Genomic DNA, 22,405 nt, shown 5'->3' with positions numbered 1-22,405 from the left:
CACAGCTGGAGACAGCTATGCTGGAAACCACAGGAGGGAAGAGTGCTCTTGTGCTTGAATTCTGCTTGCAGCTTTCCCATAGACATCTGGTTGGCCACTGTGAGAACAGGATGATGGACTTGATGGGCCATTGGCCTGATCTGGCCTACTCTTGCTATGTTCTTGTGTTCTTAGTGCTGTAGCCTGCTTCAGAAGTCACGTGGCCTTAGCCTCAGAACAAGATTCTATTTTGAACTGGGAAGCAAAACCTGCAACATATTAATAAATATATGTATTGTATGTAGCCTACCAGGTACTTGTCAACCTCTTATTCTGGTGGGGTTGGGGAGGAGGCCCCAGCAAGCGGCAAAACCTGGGTGTTTATCAAGACTCCGATGACGCATCAGCATAGCTTAACCTAAACCTACCTCACAGGATTATTGTGAGGACGAAATGAGGATGAGGAGAACAATGTCCACAACTTTGAGCTCCTTAAAGGAAAGGTGTGGTGTTAATGTAATAAATAACACAACCATTTATGGCTAGTGGACTATGTTCAATTTATAGATTACAAGGTGTACAGCTTCATAGAAGGTTCACTTCTATGAATTGGTGTTTTGTCCACACACAAAGATATAATGTATCCATAATTGTGAATACTAACAAAAATTAAAGTGAATGCAAAAATTTAACGAAGAACATTTGACTGAGAATTCTCTCCCCCCCCCAACAAAATATATACAAATTTCAGCAGTTTGGGTCCTATTTTAAAGTGGGAAATTCTGATAGCACAGTAAACAACTTAAAATGTTAGTTTAATAATAGTTTGGTATAAGGAATGACAAATCATTGTTGCTTAATGTAATCTTTCTTATGCTTAAATCTTGCACATGGTTATCTGGTGGTAAGCACAACCAAACACAGCATGACTCATTTCCAAGTCACCCTCCATAAGATTGCACATTAAATGAACACATTTCAATAGAGCACCACGAGGTGGCATTGTTTTGTAAGCTTTGGATGCTGGTAAAGGAAAGTCTTAACAAGAATTTTGATATCCCCTAACGTATAGTTGTGCTGCAGCCGATCCATATGGAGTGAGCACAATTAATGGAAATTAATGGGATTAGAAGAAGAAATCAATGGGATTTGCAGCCCAGTCCTAATCATGTTTACTGAGAAGTCCCACTGGATGCAGCTAATAATACCTAGGATTGCAGCAGCAGCAGTGGAGATGAAACAAAAGAAAGCAATTCAATTAGCAGTAGTAATTAGAATTCACTAAAATTTAATGGGGAGGGGGTAGTGTCTTCTTAACCTCAATTTGACAAGTGGACATAATTTCCTCTTCACTCAAGTGGCAAACCCACAAAACAGTTACAGTGGTACCTCGGGTTACATATGCTTCAGGTTACATACGCTTCAGGTTACAGACTCCACTAACCCAGAAATAGTACCTCGGGTTAAAAACTTTGCTTCAGGATGAGAACAGAAATCGTGCTCCGGTGGCGCGGTGGCAGTGGGAGGCCCCATTAGCTAAAGTGGTGCTTCAGGTTAAGAACAGTTTCAGGTTAAGAACGGACCTCCGGAACGAATTAAGTACTTAACCCGAGGTACCACTGTACTTTGGACACAAAACAAAAGTTGCACATTGCTATTTCCAAATGACAGAGAAGTCTTAGTGAAAAGAAGGCTATAAAGTCCATGCCAGGGGTAGCAAACATGGTACCTTTCAGATGTTGCTGGACTCCAGTTCCCAACAGCCCCAGTCAATATGGCCAATAGCCACGGATGATGAGAGTTGTAGTCCAACAACATCTTGGAAGCAACTTGCTGGGTACCCCTGGTCTATGAGATAGATCATGACCTGGGGGAATGAACACAAATCCTCCTGATGCACAGTTGCTAATTTTAGCTTTTCAAAATACAACATGTGAGGTAATGATATGAAATATGGCATAAACAGGACTAGGTGGTGACTCAATAAACATTCCAAAGATAACCAGGGCTGTTTTATGGCTTTCTAGCATTCTGCACTGCAGTGCTGCTCCTTATTTACATTGGCTTTGATTGATGCAAGAGAGACAGCGGAGTTAATTTATGTCAGCTGACCCAAGTTTAAGATCAAGCCACAGGACTTAATTTGAAAAGTTGGGAAAGGAATGCAATTTGCAAGTGACATCATATGTAATCTTTGAAATACTAGTTATAACTTTAGGTTATTTTTGCAACCCACTGATCATGTATTATTTGGTATAGGGGAGCACAGCCAATTTTTAAACTGGGGATTAGTTATCTGACTGGAATTTATAAAAGTATCTGGCATTCCTCCACGATCTCCCACAGATTGTTTTCCCCATGGAGGCATGATTTTCCTCCAGACGACTCTGGGGACAGAGCAAAAGACGGTTACTGTCAGTTAGCTCTTGCACGTTATATATTTCCCACATGTAAAAATACTGGCAGTAATTTGGTTGGCCTTAATGAAAGAACAAAAATGCTCTGATGGGAGTTTAACACTCATGGAACATCTTATATTGTAAACTGTCCTGTGATCCTCGCATGAAGGGCAGTATAGAAATAATAATAATAATAATAATAATAATAATAATAATAATAATGGGAGTCTGACTCCCTACCAGGCTTTGGCTGGGCTCCAAGGCAGGCCACAACTGCGGGTCCAGTTCTAAGCAAACAAATGAGAGTTGAAAAGAGTCATGTAACATGGCTGAGGACTATGGCTGAGGACTAGGTGGGGTCAGATTCTGAAGCATGCATTCTAGGCAGGCAAGGCAGCGAGAGCAGTGGCTCAGACAGAGGAACTAAGCCTGTAGCTGTAGTTATATGGAGTCAGCCAGGAGCAGTAGTTATGAAAAGGCGACTATTGGTTCCTAACAGAGGCGCCATATTCCGAAGTACATTGAGGGAGCCCGATGCAACGTCACACAACATCCAGACATCACTCTGCTTCTGTCTCTGCATTCAGCCTCAACAATGGGGGGGGGGCATTAAAAAAAAGATTGAGGGGGCCCAAAGAGCCTTTGTCCTCTGGAGCAAGTGCCTATGGTTCCTAAAAAAAACACCCCAAGTTTCATATAGCCACACATCATATACTGTATTTTTCGCCCCATAGGACGCACTGGCCCATAGGATGCACCAATTTTTTGGGGGGGGGGAATAAAGAAAAAAAATATATTTCCCCCCCATGCGCTTGCAGGGCAGGCAGCGGGGAGAATCGCTCTTCTCCCCGCCGCCCGCCTTCAGATCAGGTCCGGGGACAGCGGGAAGACGTGCTGCGCCTCCCAGCTGTCCCCGGAGCTTGTGGGGCAGGCAACGGGGAGAAGCACTCTTCTCCCCGCCGCCCGCCTTCAGATCAGGTCCGGGGACAGCGGGAAGACGCGCTGCGCCTCCCAGCTGTCCCCGGAGCTAGAGGGGCAGGCAACGGGGAGAAGCGCTCTTCTCCCCACTGCCCGCCTTCAGATCAGGTCCGGGGACAGTGGGAAGACGCGCTGCGCCTCCCAGCTGTCCCTGGAGCTTGCGGGGCAGGCAGCGGGGAGAAGCGCTCTTCTCCCCGCCGCCCACCTTCAGATCAGGTCCGGGGACAGCAGGAAGACGCGCTGCGCCTCCCAGCTGTCCCCCGACCTTGTGGGGCTGGCGCTGGGGCTCTCCTGAAGCCTGCATTCGCCCCATAGGACGCACATACATTTCCCCTTCATTTTTGGAGGGGAAAAAGTGTGTCCTATAAGGCGAAAAATACGGTAGATAGGGTATCACATCACCACATTTTTCTGCTACTCTCAAAAAGTATCCCACACATACCAATACCCTGTAATCCTCTCCAAACCTTGAACATTTCAAACACAGTTTACAAAAGTTTGATCCTTGTCAGAGAAATATTACTGATTTTTAGTATCATCAATGGTAAATTATGACACACTGCATCTTTCAGTATGTAAAGAAAACTCGCTTTGCAGGAGTGACTTATAGGAAAGACTTACTTAGGAACAAAAATGTGTTCTTACTAGACTACAGAAATTAGATAACTTGGCAAGAGAATTTTGGATGGTCTCAGGAGTAGACTACTTTACACTGGTGCTTGGCAATGAATTCAACAAGTGTTGAAATAGGATTGAAGCTTCAACATCTCATCTCTCTGTGGTATGTGTCAGCTAGTTAGGAGAGCCAAAGGAACTGAAGGTGAAAATACTTGTTTACTATGTGACCGAAACAGTTGTAACAAAAAATAGGAAGCTTGGAGTCCACACTTAAAAGTGATGTGTTAAAAAACTCTAGCTGTAAAAACCACAAAGTTTGCTAGTACTGTGCTAGCGGAAGTGAAACTGAACTGTTCCTCCTATGGAGAGGATCACATTGCCAGCCCAGCTGGAGAAGTTAATCCATGTTCGAACCCTTTCCTTGAGCTTTTGGGCATGTTTGCAACATTCCTGATCTCATAAATACATTTGCCCTCTCCTTGGCTCTTCTCAGCTCCATATCTGTGACCTCCTATCCTCCCTCAGGTGTGGATAAATATAGCCTACACCCACACAATACATTTAAAGCACTCTTATACCACTGTCAACAGCTAAGCCTTCCTCCAATGAATCCTGGGAACTAGTTTGTAAAGGGTGCTGGGAGTGATTAGGGGAACCTTAACTGACTATGTGTCCCAGGATTCTTTGGGGGAAGCCATAGCTTATAATGTGGTATAATACTGTTTTTGGTGAATGATAAGAATGTGACCTCAGAAACCTATTGGTTATTGGACTCCACTTGGCTTGAGCCTAACACCTTTGTTGCTCTTTGGCATGAATATATAAATAATTGCTTTATGTTATTTTTCAGTAACAATAAACTGATGGGAGTATTAAGAATTCTTGAACGATTCTCTCATAGCTCATTTCGTAATCTGAGTCATTAATCTGTCTTTTCTTCATTATGTTTTATTTTACTCATGGTGCATGGGAAACTGTTATTTATGGTATATTCTCCTGTTTTATTGAGCCTGTACAGTGAGTGGGTTGATGTGTGCGGTTTTTTGCTTAATTTATTTTGGATCCAAATTCTATGAAGCTGCACACAGAGAACTCCTCAAAGGGCTTCAGGTGTAAAAGAGCTGACTGAACCTCTTTTTAAAATCGTGTCTCATCTAGTGTAATAAGTAAAATGTTCTGCTCATATCTATAAAATAATAAAACTTTTTAATATATCAACTTGCTCTCTTGGGGGCTGTTGGTTAAAAGGCAGCAAGCTGATATTTCATTGATGAGAAATATTAGATACGAGCAATAAAATAAATATATTACTCATAACACTAAGCTATTCCCGAGTGGATTTTATAGATGTGAACATGATTCATCATTTTAGACAAATATCATTCAGAAGCTTCTAAAATAGGATCTAATCCCAGAGGAAACAATAACCTAAACTGCAGGTAAAACCTTTATTACAAGCCAAGCAAAAATGTGTCAAATTTTTGAGTTATCTTGTTAACGCTAGTACTATTACCAAACTAACACCAGTTCAACACACCTTAGTGTGTTCCCAAGCTGGTTCTGCCAGATCGAAACGTTTTGACTGCTTCCACTTCCAGCAAGCTCCAATCTTCAGGCTGTTTTCTTTCTTTCTTAATATTCTCAAACTGCAAATAGTTAAGCCCTCATCTAAACAGATATAGTCTGCAAGTTCCAGTGAACTAGGCTGCATACACACTATACATTTAAAGCATTAACTTTCCCTGAAGAATCCTGGGAAATGTTGTTTGTGAAGGGTGCAGGAATTGTAGCTCTGTGAAGGGTAAACTACAGCTTCCGGGATTCTTGGAGGGCAGCTTCTCTAATCCTGAGGTCACATGACCTAGCTGAATGGGATTTGGAATACGGTTGTCTCCCCCTGCCTCATCTGACCACACCTCTTATTTGGGACTTACCCCAGCCTTAGTTGAGTCAGGGTGGAAGATATAAGCCCATTAAGTTTGAATCCCCAAATTAAGGATCCAGGTTTGGAGAGGATCCCATATTTGGGGGGTTAATTTTCCTGAAGATATATGCTGCTGAGGGACTTCAGCTGGCATAGCCCTAACCAAGATCTGAGTGTTGTAAATTGGAAAGGGGAAATATTGGTCTTAATTTGTACATCAAAACATCTACTTAAGTCACATAACACACACACCCCTCAGTATTTAGATATTTTAAAATCATTTACAGGCATCAAGCAAAAATGAAACCAATGTCAGCTTAGGTAATTATGACTTTTAAAATGATTTTAAAATAATAATAATTTTAAAAACCACATGTGCAGAACCATATATCAGCCATTGAATAATGGTTGCTTTCCTAAATCTGGACTATTCTACAATCCTTAAAACTATTTGTGATAGCGTAATCTTGCTGAGGTCTGTTTCTTAACAGCACCAGAGTATACTGTGAGTAATTTATAGCCACCAATCTCCCTTCACACTTTCCACATAATCTTTTGTTTATTGGGGCACCAGTTTCCTGTGTTGCTACACAGGAAGTACTGCAGGAATTAGAAATTAGCCAATTGTCCATTTCGAATTGTTAATGCAGTTAGCGGAACTGTGCCTGGAATGAAGATTTCAGTGAAAGAGATTTCAACATGCGTTCAATTCTCCCCACTGAAATCAATGGGACTTAAATAATGATCTCGCCTGCATTGTTTTAGACTACATTGCCGGAAATGGAATATACAGTGCTCTACATGATATCATACTTTTTTCCATTACTGTGCTGATAAAAAGGCATTCTATGTTAAATGGCCTCCATCTAGTCTAGAGATAATTGAGTTTTTGTCCTGTTGATGATTGTAGTGAAACTGGAACTTGATTTTGCCTGGACTGAGGCTCAATATGTATGCCTTACTCTGGCTTATTATACCGCTGCAGCTATGACCACCATGACCACTGTTCTAGCTATTTCATATATATTAGATATCACAAGTATGCTAGGAACTCTACTAAAAACATACATTATTAATGCCTTGCTCCAGGGCACTTATAATTAATGCAGGGTTGGCCAACATGATGCCCTTTAGATGCTATGAATAAGAATACCCATCATCCCTAAGCATTGGGCAGCCTAGCTATTGCTGATGGGAGGCAGTCTAGTTCTTGCATACCAGGTATATTCATTCTCAGTGCTTTTTCTGGGGGGAAGCAGGGGTACACATACCCCTAAACATTTTGTGAATCTAAGTTTGGCCTCATTGAGGGGCAGTATTTCAATATGAGTAGGAAAATAAGAGTACCCCTAAACATTGTTTAAGAAAAAAAGCACAGCTCATTCTTACATTACTCCATGAACTCCATAAAGAACAGCGTGTTGGAATGTTATATTTCTACATGTGCCTTGATTCTCTTCAATAAATCTATGTATGAGAGCTTTGTCGAGTTTTGTTGAATGCTATCTAGATTGAGAGAGAAGTCTCAGGACGGAATACACCATGTTGCCTACGCCCTATGAACAAGACGATTGTTTGGACAATTGCTTACCTCATAGTCATAAATTGGAGGGAAGATAGCACAGCAAATAAGTTTAAGCAAAGGTCTCACATAACACTGTTTTGGATTGTGTCACCCTCATTGATTTGGCTAACCCCAATGTGCCATTTGGATGAGTAGGCATAGGAAGGATATCGTGTAGGCTTGTTGGTGTCAAATGCTCTGTATTTCTATACCGGACACCCATACCCCCCAAAACTGGTGCCTACAGCCCCTTTTGCTCAGAGGGATGCTGCCTATTGCTCAGGAGTGTGGTTTGTCATCCGCACTTGGCAGAGGGTAGGGAAGGGGATAAATTAATTGAGTTTGCACTTTACTGGGAACCAAGGGTTTTTTCAGCCGGAACTCACTGGAACTCAGTTCTGGCACCTCTCAGGTGTGTGCCATTGCCATTATAAGAGAACAAGGGAGGCGTTCTTGGTGAGTTCCAGCACCTCTTTTTCTAGAAAAATTGCACTGAAGTGAACCTACCTAATCTGTGCTCAGACACAAACATGGGTGTAGCCAGGATTTTTGTTCGGGGGGGGGAGAGCATTTTCTTAGTGGGGGGCAGAACCTGAGTTAGCTATTTTTTTAATTGAATTTTATTGATTTAGGGGGACAGCTGTCCCTCCCTGCTCCCCCTTGGCTACGCCCATGGACACAAACCACAATGCACCTGTGGGTTTATCCACACTTACCTTTCCTCTGTGCTTTCCAGGTATGGTATGCACTTTAAAGTTCCATGCTTAAAGCTCTATTTTTTGCCCCAAAGCTTTTCACCATGAAAACCTGAATTGGAGCAAACAGCAAATCCATGGATAACCTGAATTGCCATTTGTTGCACTTCAGCTTTAAAGAGCAGGTTTTCATGGGGAACACTCTAGGGTGAAAAACAGAGCGCTGGGACATTGAGCTTTAAAGTGTGGACCTGTGTTTGTTAAGCATGGGGCAAAAGGTAAATGTGGATAAGCTCAAACTTTCAAAATTTGCACTTCTCCAAATTTTGCAATGCAGTTCTCCACCCAAAAGACGTAATGGGGGAAGTGCACAGAAAATGCCCTGCTCCAGGGCACTTACAATTATGGGCACCTATGGTGGAGAATTGCTTGCAGAATTATTAGGATGAATGCACATGAAAATGTAAGTTTTGTGCAGACCTTTAATAAAATCACAAACTAATGTGGAAATGGGTTGAACTGAAGTTGAACTGAAGTTGAACTAAAGTTTGAGGAAACAAGAAACCGAGAGAAATAAAAATGGTCAGATTTATCCATCCTTATTTGAGGGCTGTGTCGGCATTCTGCACAGCAGTATACATGGGGTTTCCTTGGAAAAAAAGCCCTGATGAATAAACATTCACAAACTCTTTATTGTAATATATAGATAGATAATTTGAGGATCTTTTACAATTTTATAACATGCAGATAGACATATGTGTTGAGAAACCAGAGAAAGGAGCTGAGGGAAGTCGAAAGGTGGGGTGGGAGGTTGGGTTTTCTGTTTAGGGGGGAGGGGGAGGGAAAAAATGGAGGGGGAAAACAATGTGGATTATGTATTTTTGTTAAAACTATTGTGTTGAAATTTCTAATAAAAAAAATTTAAAAAGAAAAAAGCCCTGAAATTTTTGTTTGCCCAGAATTCAGCAGCCCATCTATTGCTATTTCTTAAATAAGTAAACAAATACCTGTGCAAAATAGATTTTGCTCCCAAGAGTAATCTAAAGGCCATTCTTCTCTGTTCCCCGTTAGAACCTTGCACTGGCATCTGCTGACTGCACTGCCTTTGAACAATTCAGTTTTGTCAGTGGATATCAAGACATTCATGTCACAGCCAGGTCATAAGTAATTATAGATTAGGAATGAGGATAGTCAATGAATAACAGAAGCAAATGCAGAGACAGTGCACCAAATATGTTCCCTTTTGAGCAGTCCTGTTCGTCTACAGTTATTGAACTGTGTTTCATACAAAACTTTAAGAGCAGCCTAAATTTTCAGCCCTTGCCAAGCACTGCAGTACCACAGCGTGAGGTAACCCGAGTGCGATCATAACAACATACCTTCTGAGGTAAAGGACATTGGCACCAAGCTATTTATTTCTCATCTCCCATTCAAATATTCATAGCTAAGCCTATGGCTGCCGTCCACAAAATATTTAATCTGAGTAGCCCATGCATTTGGAGGGGCACCTGTCCCAGAATGAGTCAGTTGTGGTTTGCAGTATTTTAGACAATCTCCCTGCTAGTAGTGATTTATTCAAGACTAGCCTTATCATTGGACAACGCAAGGAGGCTAATTATGAGGCAGCATGTTATAAGAGGCAGCTGTTTTGTTTCACTGGCAGATGGAAGGGACATTCTTTTCCCAGAAACAGCAGGATGTGAAAGGTAAATGGAATATCAGATCACATTAAGGATTTGAAGAAGGACCGTCATCATGTATTTCAGAAAGCAACGTAAGGGATGTTTAGCCTAGAGAAGAGGGAGAACAACACAATAGAGGTCTTCCAATAGAGGAGATTGGGAGTGAGGGGCTTGTGTTCTCTGTTGCTCCAGAGGTTGGAAGATACAGGAAAGATTTCAGCTCAGCATTAGAGAAATGTTCTAAGAGTAAGGGCTGCTCAACAATGAAATAGACTTGGGTGGTGGTGGACTCTCCTTCCTGAGAGGCATTTAAGCTGAGTCTTGGCAGATATCTGTAGTGGTATCCTTCACTGCAGATCCTGCGCTGAGCAGTGGGCTGGAATACTAAACAATCTGAGACTATGTAATTCTTTGTTCTTTTCCAACAAAAAAGTCTCTCTCTGTCAACAAGGTCCATCAAGGCAAAGGCAGCTGCCAGGACTGAGCTGTAGGTAGGTTGGAAGCTATGAAGGAGAAGTTGCATCACAGAGTCAGATGTAGGAAACCTTGGCTTAGGCATTGGGCGTGTATCCCTCTCAGACCCCTGCTGGGGATCTGAGGCTAGACAGGGTCAGGAATTCAGGGGCACTGCAAAATGTGTGTTCACACAGCTGGCCCCCTTTATCCACACAGCTGAGGGGAGTACTATGACCCACCACTGTGCGCTTGTGGCCAGAGACTCCCCTCAAGACCCCTTTAAGGGGTAACCCTGATATCGCTGCCACAGAAGGGGCGAGTCACCGCATCACCCGCTCACTGAATATTGGACTAATGGATTCCACCCAAAGCCTAAAAACACCAAAGTTGTGACAATTGCTACAGGGAAAGCAAAACCCGCAGAGCAGGGGAAATTCCTTCCCAGCTCTGAAAAACAGCAGCCATCGTCCTACCGTAGCAACGCCCATGAACCTAGAAAGGAAACAGTTAGCCTGAAAGAAAAGATGCAAGTACAGGGGGGAGGGCTGGGGGGGGGGTGATGCCACGGCTGTAACGGATAGGGATACACCAGTTTAAAAATGGGTTCTGGCGGGAATCCAGACAAAAGACTCCACAGCAACCATCGGGGGCGGAAACCTCGCCCACCATTTGACCTGGTGAGTGGATATTCCAGTGCATGGAAAGCTGACAAGTCTTGGTAAGACCCTTTCTCCCTGAGATTTAATTTTTCCATGTGGAGAGAACCTGAGGCAGCAGGTAGGGAGATTCATTCATTCATAAGCCCCTACCTTGTCCCAAGTGGTACACAGCATTGTTCTAGTATTATTTCAGTTAGGGCAGCTGTTGAGAATCTGTAGCCCTTCAGATGATATTGGATTGCAACCGACATCAGCCCCATCTGGCATGGACAATGGGCCTGGGATGATGGGAGGTGTAATCTTAACAACATCTAGAGGGCCACTATGGCCTCACCTCTGGGCTAAGGCTTGTTCACCCAATCAAGAGTTAGATGTTATTACCTTAGGTTATCCTCCTTAGGATAGCATCTCCTTCTAGCTAAATGGATAAGTAATTCCCAGGCAGAACAAAAGACTGTGCTGATTTTCTTGGGTCATTCACTGGTTGTTGCAAATGTTCTGTGCAAATATGACCCCCAACCACCAGAGCTAAAAAAAACAACACACCCTGCAGTTTGTTTACGGGATCACTTTATCGCAGGCTGAAAGTAAGCCGAGTCAAGAACTGGTTCTGCCAAGGGTGCTGTCTCTCCCTAAGCTCACCCTGACCTGCGCTTCACCCTTCGAATGTAAACAAACCAAGGATTGAAGTTGATTCACTGCGCTGTATCCCAGGATAGTTGATTCTGTAAACAGGATGCTAGAATGCCAAAGTGCCTAATGTGAGCCTTGTTAGCATTCCACACACCAAAACAGTTTAAATTGCTTCAAAATTGGCGACAGATTACTTAAAAGGTCCTTGTTTGTGATAGCTTTCTAATAAATACTGTTGGCTTTTCACATGACGATTTTCCTGTAAATGTTTTTTTTATTAAAAAAACCGAAAAATCTCAAAATAAATTTTAAAATGACATTGACCTGCTGACCCTTCGCCACAATTCTTTTTTTGAAGGATAAAAGGAATTACACACCCTGTTTGTGTTTGATCATGTTTATAGTCACGGGAAGACTCTTCCTGCAAAAAGTGAGGTTCCTTCATATGTACGGTACATACTGAGCTAGCTATAGAGTGCAGTTCTATATCCACTGATAACTCAGCAGCTGAGGAACTCTGCAAAGCCTGCTTCAAACTTCTCAGCTGTTGACAGGCTTGACTTGCTGAGAACACTGGTTAAATATAGCACGAACGAGCTCAGCTCAACAAAGTCATTGCTCTCTGAACAGTGTGAGAGGAGACCAGGAGAGGGGAAATGCAATCTCAGAACTTGACTGCCAAAGCTTAGCACCACAGAGCAACAGTTGTGGGTGGGGGCAAAACAACAGCAAGAGAGGCTTTCAGACAAAAGCCTGGGGGGGAGAAACATAACTGAGAGGCTGTACCTCCTGTTTCTTCTGCGTGGTATTTCTCTTAACAGGAACTACGTTCCTCTTCTGCTCTCTTCCCTATTTCCTGCATTACTTCAGTCACTGATAGATCTAGAAAGAAAGCGAGGGGAAGCTTCTGTCTCTGTGTTCTTCTGGGCCTGATTAATACCTTCAGTCTTGGTCATGCAAGCTAGATTCCTGAAGCCTTCCAAGAGCACAGTGTCTTTGTAAAAGGAAGGCAACTCGGTCTTCTCTTCCACTTGGCAGGTAAGACTGAATTGACTTCTCCAGTGGAGTTTTTCATTGAGAATCATTGTTTTTGCTTCTTGTTTGTGAATGTTCCCTTGTTTCTTGTGTGTGTGTGTGTGTGCCTTCTGTGCTTAACATTCTGCTTAATGTGGAAAGTTAAGAGAAACACTCTCTTTACAAAAAAAAAAAGAGAAGATAAAAAGACTGTCTTTTTTTGCTTTTATCAGTACAGGAAAATTGTCACGTTCTTTTACGCTATCTGTCAAACTAGCAAGGCTAATGGGATATGGAGGCATGGAATATAACAAAGGCATCAGCTATGTTTGTGTAAGCACATGCTGTCAGAAGGCACATTAAGATTGGGGTTTTATTTTAAGAAGACTGGCTGGGGCTAGTATCACAACAGCTATAAAACCTAGTAATGAAGACTGGCTAGTCAGCAGGATGAAGTAGGCATGCTGTGATATTCTGAATTAATTGTGAGGCTCTTGTCTGATGCTTTCTAGCTCACCTATCTATTTTTCGCAAGCCTGTAATTGCTTTTGTACACCTGGTACATTTTGTTCTGCCCTTTTGACAATAGTCCCAAGTCCTGCTGCTGCTATCAAGAATATCTATCTTATTAAATCACAGTCCGAATGTTTACTCTGTGTGAATAACTCCATGAGCATTCATAAACAGGATATTTTTGGACATAACAATGTCAGGATTTATTTAGGTATAAATATATCTTTACAGAGAACTGACCATTCAAAATGTTACCACGTTGCTAGAACACACATTCTATTTTTTACTATAATAATAATAATAATAATAAATTTTATTTATATTCCGCCCTCCCCAGCCGAAGCTGGGCTCAGGGCGGCTAACAACAATAAAACAAAAAATAACCCAGTTATAAAAACATTTACTTCCAGAGTACATGGAACTTACTTCCATGCAACTGATAGTACTCTGTAAAAATATGTTTATCATATTTTATTTTGTGTTTTTGCATTTTATCTTCTTTTTGTAAACCACACTGAAAACTTAGTTGAAGCATATAAACCCTGGAAATAAGTAATGGAGCAATTGTGTTTAAGAACCGCAACTTGATAGGGTTGTATACCCATATGACCACACCTATCTAACTATTAACTGCCTAAAACCAGCTAACAACAGAAAAATCAGGCAAACAAATAAATGCAAGAATAATTCATAACTTGTTGGAAAGTGTTGACATTTACCTGAAATACTTCCTGTTTCTTAAAAAAGATTTTTCTAGTAATAAAAGAATGCAGTAACAGAATTTTCTGTTGTGTGCCCAATGCAGATCATTTGCTCAGTCTAAGAATATGATAATTTGTTGCTTTATTTAACTATCTAAAGAAATAAAATGACAATCTGATATTTCAGTCATTAACACATCTAGTCTGAATTACATCCCAGCAATTAAATGACATCTTAGTGCCATGATCCTAAATTCACTTACTGGGAAGTTTCCAATAAGTGGACTTAGGATCATGGCACTAAGTTACGATGCAAAAGTGGTTATTTTTGTTTATGGGTATAAATTATGGCTGATAACGTAACTGCTAAGAAAACAGTGAGAGAAATGAAACAGTAAGAATGAGACACAGTTCCAAAGAGTCATGAGAAAAGTACTGTGCATTATTTATTTTCCAGAGATGTATCAATTGAATATTTAGAACCCAGATGATCTACAGTGCCTATTCATGGTCTTAGTTTCTCTTCTTGTCAGTATGTTTAGGAACGCATGCAGCTGTCTATCGCTTTCTTCTAGTGCATGCCTTAGGCCTGCCCTAATAGGAACTATGACACACCTACTCCCAACCCAATAAATAATCAACTTCCACCCTACAGCTCCAGGAACAAAACTTTCATCCATCCATATGGAACAGGTCAGCCATGTTGATATGCATCTATTCCTTAAAGAATGCTGGCTAGCACCTGCAAGGGAAACTTTTTCTTTTCAATACTGCTCTTTTGTGTGAATGCATTTCTCTGCAAAAGAGCTGTTTTAATTGTAAAAATTGAAATACCATAAATGTGCCTTAGAAGCTGATTGTGGGAAAAGGCAGACTGCAGCCTTTCCTCATCTGCATGTTTCCATTGGGAGGAGCATAGAAAGAGGATGATGTCAAGGAGGTTTAACAAACTGAAGGACACCCGTCCTCTTTCTGTGCATCTCCTGTACTCCTGTGGAGCTTTTAAAAGGATTTCCTAATGAAAGGTCAACAACTTTGATTTCCTAAAAAAAGCTTAACTTTGGCTGCCCCCCCCCCAAATCCTGGCTACGCCCATGCTAGCAAATATCAACCGTGAAGGCTGTCATGAGAGGAGTCCCTTTGTATAACTCTTTGAATGTAAATCACTATAATTAGCAGCATTCTTGTTGTTATTATTTTTAGGTGTGTAATGGCTGCTCGCTAAACACAATAAATCACACTGAACTGAGCTGAATTGACTAGCAGACCCACAAAGTTTCATGTAAAGAAAGCAGCAAGGTCTTATCCTGTGGGATAAAGAACTATAACTCAAAACAAGAGAAAGGTTTGCATAGTCCTGGAATAGCTTGGGTGCTAGAAACTAATTCGTTCCACCATTTACCTCTTTATGATAATAAAAAGAGGGGGAGAAGTTAGTGAAGCACCATAAACGAAGAGCTTTGTGGAGTTAACCTTCTCACTTTGTGGGAGGGATCATTTGTTTCCCCTTGTCACAGCAAATAGCTTAATGTGTGCTGGCATTTTTGATGGCTTCATCTTAATATTTTCCAAACAGGAGTCTGTCTGAATAAAATTCACCAGCTGATATGTGTAAGGAGCAAAACAGTGTAATGACCTAGTCACCTCTGTATGTTCCCTTCCCCTCCCTTCTAAAGTGGGTACACAGGCTAAAATTACCCTTCTAAACAGGTGCCCACAAAGGGACTCTGGGGTTTTCCTGTCAAATCTGTGAAATATGGAACATGGACTTTACAACAGCTGGGCCACAGGGATTGTTAATAGCTGGACTGTTTTTGATGTAGATTTTCATCCCAGGAAAATATATTGACCTAAACACATGTTCTTTCCTCCCTCCTTCTTCTTCCAACACCCCCTGAACCAGTTTTGGGGGGGCAAACAGCGGGAGGAGAGTGGGGAAACCCCACTGCCCTATGTGGAAATCCTTGTGTGGGCTTCTGCTAGTGGAACTCATTATTTGAATCTTGCTCACAGCCATCATGGCTAGTCACCATTTATAGTCTTACCCCTTATGAATTTGTCTAATCCTCTTTTAAAGACATCCCAACTAGGGGCCATTACTCATCTCATGGGATAAAATTCCGTTCTTAAACTATGCGTTATGTGATGAACTATTTCCTTTTACCTGTGCTGAATCTTCTGATATTCTGCTTCATTGAATTGTCCTGCAAAAATGGACACAACGATGGCAGCAGCCAAGCTTACCTCAGAAGGCTATTATTCCTTATCTGGGATGCCACTACTAAAAAGGTTTTCTCCCTTAAGGGGTTGACTGCCTCTCTTCATCTGGTGGGGCACCCAGAACAGGCCCCAGAACAGTTTTGGCAAGAAGGTGATATTTCAGGTAGCCTGGTCCCAAACTGCTTCTGGAGTTTGGGACCAAACAAACACATAAAGGCAGGTGCTGCTTTGGCCTCCTGTGTCATCAGCTAACATATGGAAAGGCTGTTAACTCAGAGCTCCCACAGCTGCCCATGTAGCTGTTGTCCTGGCCTGATCAAGGCACATTCCATAGGTCCAGAGAGAAACTTGTCCCGACCACAGCCCCTTGGCAACTGTCCACACCTGCTCACAAATGCCTGCTTCACCATTTCAGGCACAAGAGCACACTGTGTTGGGGATGTAGATGCAATCTGCTAACTGTGTGGAATCCTCTGTCAAGGCTATCATCTAAACACTTCACTCACTGGTTACCTCTCCTTATCGTCCTTTCCAAAGAACAAATAAAGCAATCTTTGTCATCTATGAAGAAGCCTTTTGCTGGCCTCCCCCTCTGTGTTGTTCCCTGTTTTTCCATTGTCCACTAAGCTTTCTGCCCATCAACTTTGCGAGCCCTTCCTTTCTCCTTCAAAGCTCAGCATGCTTTTGTCCTGTATTCCAGTTGCCATTTCCAGCTCCTCTCCCTTCCCATGGGAAAAGCAACGTACATCTTTCTCTTTCATTTCCTCGCTGCAGCCTTTTTTCCTTATGCCAACAGATGATTTCTACTCCTGGAACAAGCATTTTCTTTTGCTGTATAAAGTATTAGTAATTTTCAGCTATGCTATGATCTGGTTTTTTTTTTTTTAGCAGTTCTAAAAACAAAAACAAAAAAACCCATAAATAGTGGTGTAGTGGTTAAGAGCGATAGACTCATAATCTGGGGAACCGGGTTCGCGTCTCCGCTCCTCCACATGCAGCTGCTGGGTGACCGTGGGCCAGTCACACTTCTCTGAAGTCTCTCAGCCCCATTCACCTCACAGAATGTTTGTTGTGAGGGAGGAAGGGAAAGGAGAATGTTAGCCGCTTTGAGAATCCTTCGGGTAGTGATAAAGTGGGATATTAAATCCAAACTCTTCTTCTTCACCAAAACAAAGAGAGACTGTCAAGGCCTCCTTGTGGGGTCTGAACTGGCAGTGAAGGACCAGGGATGAGACCTTGGGGTCATAGTAGATAGCTTGATGAAGATGTCAACCCAGTGTGTGGCAATGGTGAAAAGGTAGGGTTGCCATATTTCAAAAAGTAAAATTCCTGACACCTGTGAAATTGTTAAGCTTTTTGGGGGGGAACAAACCCAAATTGGGGGAACCTAACCCCCAAAATAGTGATTTTCAGCTTTTTGAGCTGTTTCCACTGCCTTTTCCATCATGTTTTCCCTGACATTTTGCCGATTTGGTAAAATCCCCCCAACGCCATTTTTACACCCGAAAACTAGGACATGTCGGGAATTTTCCTAACATATGGCAAGCCTATGAAAAAGCAAATTCCATGCTAGGAATCATTAGTAAAGAAATTGATTAGAAAACTGCTGATACAGTATACAAACCTATGGTTCAACCACATTTGGAATACTATGTCCAGTTCTGTTCACCTCACCTCGAAAAGGATACTGTGTAGTTGAAAAGGTTCAACCAAAATGTTCGAGCAGATGGAACAACTCCCCAATGAAGAAAATCTTGCAGCGTTTGGGACATTTTAGTTTAGAGAAATGCCAGGCAAGAGGTGACATGACAGACGTTTATAAAATTATGAACGGCACGCAGAAAGTGTTCTTAAAACTAATACAAATCTAGCTAGTTATTGGCTTTCTGTAAGGTTCGTTCTCAGATGGGACATTTGCAACTAGAAACTTTGGTTCCCAAATGGCACATTTGCAACTGTAGCCCCAATTCAGATAATGTTATTTATGCTTGAGTTCCACTGAAATGGATGGGACTGAATTTGTCACACTGATTTTAGCTGGATTAAAGTCAGCAATTCCAACTGATCAAAGTGGCAATTCTATCTAAACATGGGTAGGATTGTAATTTTATCCAGATTGAGAGTTACATGTGAAATGAGGAATTGCCATGTGAAAAAGGTGGCATTGATAGTTGTAGAGGAGATAGAATTTTGGCAGGTGTAAGCTAACCTGCTGAAATCACATATTCTGCACAAGTATTGATGGCACAGGACAACAGCCCTCTCCTCTTTTTAACCTACCACCCTGTTCACCAATTTGGGATTTTACCTATTTCCTTTTAAGAACATAGGAATATTAGTTGTTTCATTTTAGGGTTCCCCCTCTCTCATTCATTCTGTTTAATGTGTTACAAAATACTTATTCACTCAAATTTCCTAAAAATCATAGTCAGTCATTAGGATACACAAGAAGTTTCTGTCTTCACTGCTTTTTCCTCAGTTTCTTTCATGTTGCTTTTTCTTACAACATGTTCTAAAGTTACAGTGATTTCTTCTTGTGCTGAAGGTCAGGTTGCGTATATACACTAGAGGAAGGCTGTGGAAGAGTTTTGTAGGAAATAGCACAACAGAGATTAGATTGCCATCGGCTATTAAATACATAAGGCTGAACTCACTGAAGTGCCCAGACCCTGATCCAGGATAAATTCCTATGACCCCCAAAAGTGCACTTAAAATGTGGATTTCTGGAATGCAAGCCAAATTTGTATGAGCAACATAGCAGTTGTGTGACTAGTTTACATCAAGCCTCCAGAACTGAGAGGAGGATAAGGAACCACACAGATCAGCGGCTGCAGCAAAAGGGATCACAGAGGACAAAGATGACTACTTTATTTTTTGGAAAGCGTGATAAGGAGACGCTTCCTGATTTCTCAGTGCATATTTACTGAATCACCGCAAAGTCTTCCAAGGGTTTGTCAGTTGCTGGGTTTGTGTATGGAGAATGATGTAGACATCAGAGTCTCCAGGGTTTTCCCACTCTCAAGTTTTCCCCTAAATCTGAATTCTTTCTGAGATAGACATAAACTATTCCATTGCTACATTTCATGGATTTTTAGGTGTGACTCTATCAAGCTTTTATGGATCATAGTTTGAGAGTTTTGAATTGCTTTTGTTCCAAAGATACTGTAACCTGACCTCTTTGGATAAGGGAGTACAGAATCTGGTTAATTTAAGAAATAGCTAGAGGATGGCAGTGAACAGAAAACCCTGCATTTGCCAAACAAACAAACAAAAAAAAGCATCTTGATTGTGGGCAAACTTATAAGGCTACAATCCTATACCCACATATCCGAGAGTAAGCACCATTAAACTCGCTGAGATTTACTTCTGAGTAGCCACATGACCTGGAAGCTGTCTGCGGACAAACGCCGGCTCCCTTGGCCTATAGAGCGAGATGAGCGCACAACCCCAGAGTCGTCTGCGACCGGACCTAACGGCAGGGCCGGATGTAGATGAAGAGAGGCCCTAGGCTACTCCACTTGTGAGGCCCCTCCATATCCCCCACCCTCACAACTAGAAGAAAATGAAAGTGTGTTATAAACAAAATTGAGTGAAGCCAAGGATGATGACGGGTATTTAAAATTCTACAATTCACAATTTCTCCTCTAACGGACATAATATATTATTGTTAAATACCATGGTGATTTTTAAAAATGCATAAGTTTAACACTGAAAAACTTTTGTATTAACTGAACTTTGTAAACCTTTTATTGCCTGGGCAGGCCTGGAACTAGTTCCCATGTCTTGTTCCTCTCTAAGGAATCAAGTTCAGCCTTCATGGCATTTAACCATGGCTCAGCATCCTCTGAGGTTAAACTTTGGACCTCTTGGAAGCTTGAAGGTTCCCAAACCTTCTCTGAGTTACTAACAACAGCTGTATCTACTATGACAGTTTTAACAAACTCTTCAGCATACCTTTTGGGTGGTTTACCCTTTGTGGCCCTTTCAGATCTGCATACTATACACAAGTCTTCCATGCTAGGCTTCTCCTATTTAGGGCAGGCCACAAGCCTGGGCGTCCTCTTATATACCTGCTGGGATTAACAAGTCATCTGACCCTCACCTGAATCTCATAACTCTCCTTTGGCTGCCTCTGATTAGTTATCATTTAACTCTTAGGGGAAATAATTAGCATCACACATCATGTGCATGGAAGTTGTCGAACCAATTAACCAACTAGAAGGATTACTGTTCCTATAACTTGATATTGCTGGATAGTTTTAATGAACTGCAAAAGCATTTTTAGTTTGCTTTTTGTTGCCACACTGGAATATTTCTTTATTAGTGCCACTTTGTTTTGTTCAATTCCTTGCAAATGAAGGAAAACAACTTTTCTGCTTGTATATGTTGATAATATAATTTTGAAACAATATTAAAACAGACCTGCTCTCTTTTGGCCTGTATTTTGGAGCTTTATAATATAGGAAGACTTTGGAAGAACCGGTTGACAAGTCTTATCATTTGCTGATGTATGTGCAGATTTTATTTGCTGCTATTCTGGGCTTCTGGTGCACCAGGGTTTACACCAGCATAGTAGAGTTGGACAGGATGCCCGAAGGGATGCAATTTATGAGCTTTCTCCATTATCTGCACAGCAGAGGGTGTTCAGTCAACAGTGCAAAGGCTGAGTTGAAGCATTCCCTGCTGGTTACCTGCTTTCAGCAATAGGGGTCGCTGTTTGGTAGCACCCAATTGGTTAGCTGTCAGATTCTAGAGCTCCCTATTGGTGGCTCTTAGGTAATTTACAAAATACAGAGTCCATTCATAAAACACAGTGTTCATTCATAAAGTGGTAACATAAATCTCCATTGCTACATATTGGGTGTATATTTTAGTGGTTGAATGCACAAGTTTATGGCCATGCTGTAGTGTAGTGCTTATGTGACTATGAATAAAAGGTGGCTGGGCTCATTGTCTCAGGGTTTGGGAGGGGGAGAGGTGACAAAACTGATTTCCAAGTTCCCCCCTTTATTTCCATAACAATTCCTTGAGTCTGTACTCTAAATGGTGACACCAGGGACCTAGAAGGTGCAGGGCTTGTCAGCCCAACCCCTGCACTGTCTCATCAGGGCTGACCTTAAGGCAGTTGGAGCAATTGGGCCAATTTGGGCCCCATGGGCCGCTCCTAAGGGGCCCCCTGCACCAGGGCAATCTAGATGGATTTTATTTATGTCTATAAGATTTTGCAGACTTTGGCTGTGAACTGGGGCCCTACAAAAAAAATAATGAAGTTGCACCCCACTGCTTCAAATTGGGCCCCACTGGCTAGCCCTGAGTCTAATAGTTGCTGGGCCTGAATTGCCCTGCCCTTGCATGAAGTTTACAATTTTGGGAGAGGGGAGACTGCAGCACTGGGGAGCAGGCAGGCTGCCGAGGCCCCCTAGATTTAGAGGCCCGAGTTGTCCTGCCCTCACATGAAGTATTGGGTTTGCAATTTTGAGAGAGGGGAGACTGCCACTGGGGCGCAGGAGAGCTGGCGAGGCCCCCTAGATTTAGAGGCCCTAGGCTTCAGCCTACTTAGTCTATACATAAATCCGGCACTGCCTAACAGTCAGGGGTACCTTTACCTAGGCACGTACACCACATTACTGCTTTAGAATTCTTGCTGCCATTTATGTTACACACACACACACACACACACACACCACCCTTCTTCCGAGGATCATGGGGCAGTTTACAACATAAAAACACACAAAAAAATGCACAACTGTCCTGCACATGCCTACTCATGGCGACCACCATGTATGAGTGGCATGTGTCCAGGGTGCTGGCATAGTCCCTGATTGGTGGGCTTTGGTTAGTTGTTTCTGGGGATGTGGGAGGGGGGAGGAGCATCTGTACCCTTTTTGTGCCATTTGGGGATGTTCCAAGATGTAAATCCTTCTCTCCTCCTGGGCTGAGCAGATACAACATACAGGAGCCTTTGTGTCAGTGTAGCAGTCACAAATCTTCCTCTCCCAGTGTAACTGGAGAATAGGATTCCTTTGCCTTTCTTTTTTCAACTGTAGGAATTCACTAGTGGTACAAATCAGATTTTGCCATCTTTAAAACAGAAATATAAGCGAGGACAGGGAATCCCAACGAGGAGATCATTTATAAAGTAGGCATAACTAGTAAAAGTGTGGTAGACTTGTTGATGTCAGGAAATCATTGAAATCATGCTGTGTAGGATATTGAAACAAACTCCGCACATCACTGTAGCATCCCAAACAAGAGGCTGTCTTGGTCAATGATCAGTTCATGAGATCAAAACCCAGCCCTTTTCATGCAGTAAGTAGTGTATGGTGCTCATTACAGTTGGCCATGTGGCAAAGTGGTAATCTCCATGGTG

At 42.1% G+C, this 22,405-nt stretch overlaps 1 protein-coding gene and 1 long non-coding RNA gene across 8 annotated transcripts in view; one reads left to right on the top strand and one right to left on the bottom strand.

Annotated features, from left to right (window-relative positions):
• Nucleotides 1-8,727: 8,727 nt before the first annotated feature.
• LOC310760159 lies at nucleotides 8,728-11,237 on the bottom strand. Its single transcript, XR_014546813.1, has 2 exons — nucleotides 11,105-11,237; nucleotides 8,728-8,806 (listed from the first exon to the last, which is right to left on the bottom strand). It is a non-coding gene; the product is annotated as an uncharacterized lncRNA (long non-coding RNA).
• Nucleotides 9,709-22,405, top strand: part of FILIP1 (filamin A interacting protein 1) — an 83,957-nt gene continuing 71,260 nt past the window's right edge. For 2 of the 7 annotated variants that reach the window (XM_083608117.1, XM_083608114.1), the window contains exon 1: nucleotides 12,151-12,625. The gene's annotated coding sequence lies outside the window, so the exon portion shown is untranslated. Of the gene's footprint in view, nucleotides 9,864-12,150; nucleotides 12,626-22,405 lie in introns of those variants that run through there. The other 5 variants (XM_083608116.1, XM_083608113.1, XM_083608119.1 and 2 more) reach the window with 4 other exon arrangements.

Source organism: Podarcis filfolensis (genome assembly GCF_964270895.1).
Source record: "Podarcis filfolensis genome assembly, chromosome: 3".
NCBI lineage: Eukaryota > Metazoa > Chordata > Lepidosauria > Squamata > Lacertidae > Podarcis > Podarcis filfolensis.
The sequence above is the reverse complement of the archived record's forward strand: the minus strand, read 5'-3'. Positions and strand labels throughout refer to the sequence as shown.